Raw genomic sequence first — 1,782 nt, 5'->3', positions numbered from 1 at the left:
TACACTGCTCCTAATACAGATCTTTATGGCAAGAGTATTGTGGTGCCTCCCATAGCTACAAAAAATTTTGAGCTGAAACCACAGCTGGTTACTCTTGTGCAACAAAACTGTCAATATCATAGACTCCCTCAGGAAGATCCAAATCAATTTATCTCTCATTTCCTGCAGATTTGCGATACTGTGAAGACCAATGGAGTGAATCCTGAGGTGTACAGACTCATTCTCTTCCCATTTGATGTGAAGGATAGAGCAAAGTTGTGGTTAGATTCTCAACCCAAGGAGAGTCTAGATACTTGGGATAAGGTTGTCACTGGATTTCTGACTAAATTTTTTCCACCTCAAAAGCTGACTAAGCTAAGGGTGGAGGTTCGAACTTTCAGACAGAAAGATGGTGAGACCCTTTGTGAAGCTTGGGAGAGATTCAAGCTACTGACTAGGCAATGCCCTCCGGACATGTTCTCTAGATGGACTCAGCTGGATATCTTTTATGAGGGCTTATGTGAAATGTCTAAGATGCGCTTAGATAATTCTGCAGTTGGTTCTTTGCACATGAAGAAGACACCAGAGGAGACTACTGAGCTTATTGAGTTGGTTGCTAACAACCAATATTTATATTCCTCCAACAGGAATCCTGAGAACTCTGAGACCCCTCAAAAAAGAGGTGTTTTGGAAGTGGAAGCTGTTGATGCTCTTCTTGCTCAGAACAAGCTTTTGTCTCAGCAAATAAATCTAATTACTCAACAGTTGAGTGGAATGCAAACTTCAGCTGTCAACACCCAGAATGCACCTCAAGAGGTTCCCTATAACATGATAGGTAATTTTATGCAAAATGAGAATTATGATTATGCTCAATCCTTTTCTGAACAGGTCAATTACATGGGGAGTGATTCTAGAAACCCCAATAATGATCCATACTCTAAGACCTACAATCAAGGGTGGAGGAATCACCCAAATTTTGGATGGAGAGAGCAACCTCAGAGGCCACAAAATTTTAATAAAAATTCTCAGGGTGGTTTTTAACAGAATAATTTTAATAACCACTAGTTTCAGTCATCTCAGCAAGCAACTTCTCAGCCCCAGCAGAACAATCATTTGGAAGCAATATTGGCAAGTTTTAGACAGGAAACCAGAGCATCAATCAAGAACTTGGAGATTCAGATAGGTCAATTAGCCACAAAAGTTAATGAAATTGATCAGAGGATCACTAATAGCCTTCCTGGTAACACAATTCCAAATCCAAGAGAGGAATGCAAGGCTATCACCTTGATAAGTGGACAAGTGGCAAGTATGGAAGCACAAGTTAATGAGGAGCCATTTGAAAAAGAAGCTCCAGAGGAGAAGAAGGAAGAAGTAGAGCACGTCCCTCTAAAGCGTGCGGACAACCCATTCCCAGACTCTCTTGACACTTATCCTACATTGCCAAAGGCTCCTGAGTACAAGCCTAAATGCCATATCCTCAGAGACTTCAAAAGGAGACCAAGGACAAGCAATTTTCAAAGTTCTTGGAAGTCTTCAGAAAGTTGCAAATCAATATTTCTTTTGCTGAGGTTTTGGAACAAATGCCTCTCTATGTCAAATTCATGAAGGAGTTATTGTCAAAGAAGAAGCCTTTAAAGGGAGATGAGACAGTGGTCCTGACTAAGGAATGTAGTGCCATCATTCAAAATAACTTGCCAAGGAAGATGCCAGATCCAGGGAGCTTTCAAATTCCATGGACCATTGGGAGCACAACCTTTGAGAAAGTGTTATGTGATCTGGGAGCAAGCATCAATTTAATGCCCT

The 1,782-nt window shown here is 41.0% G+C and overlaps 1 non-coding gene across 1 annotated transcript; it reads right to left on the bottom strand.

Annotated features, from left to right (window-relative positions):
• Window positions 1-352: 352 nt before the first annotated feature.
• Window positions 353-458, bottom strand: LOC148569146 (small nucleolar RNA R71). Its single transcript, XR_015883110.1, has one exon. It is a non-coding gene; the product is annotated as a small nucleolar RNA R71 (small nucleolar RNA).
• Window positions 459-1,782: the final 1,324 nt, after the last annotated feature.

This window comes from Arachis ipaensis, chromosome B4, assembly GCF_059453495.1.
Source record: "Arachis ipaensis isolate K30076 ecotype BB chromosome B4, ASM5945349v1, whole genome shotgun sequence".
NCBI lineage: Eukaryota > Viridiplantae > Streptophyta > Magnoliopsida > Fabales > Fabaceae > Arachis > Arachis ipaensis.
This window is presented reverse-complemented; position numbering and strand designations above follow the sequence as displayed.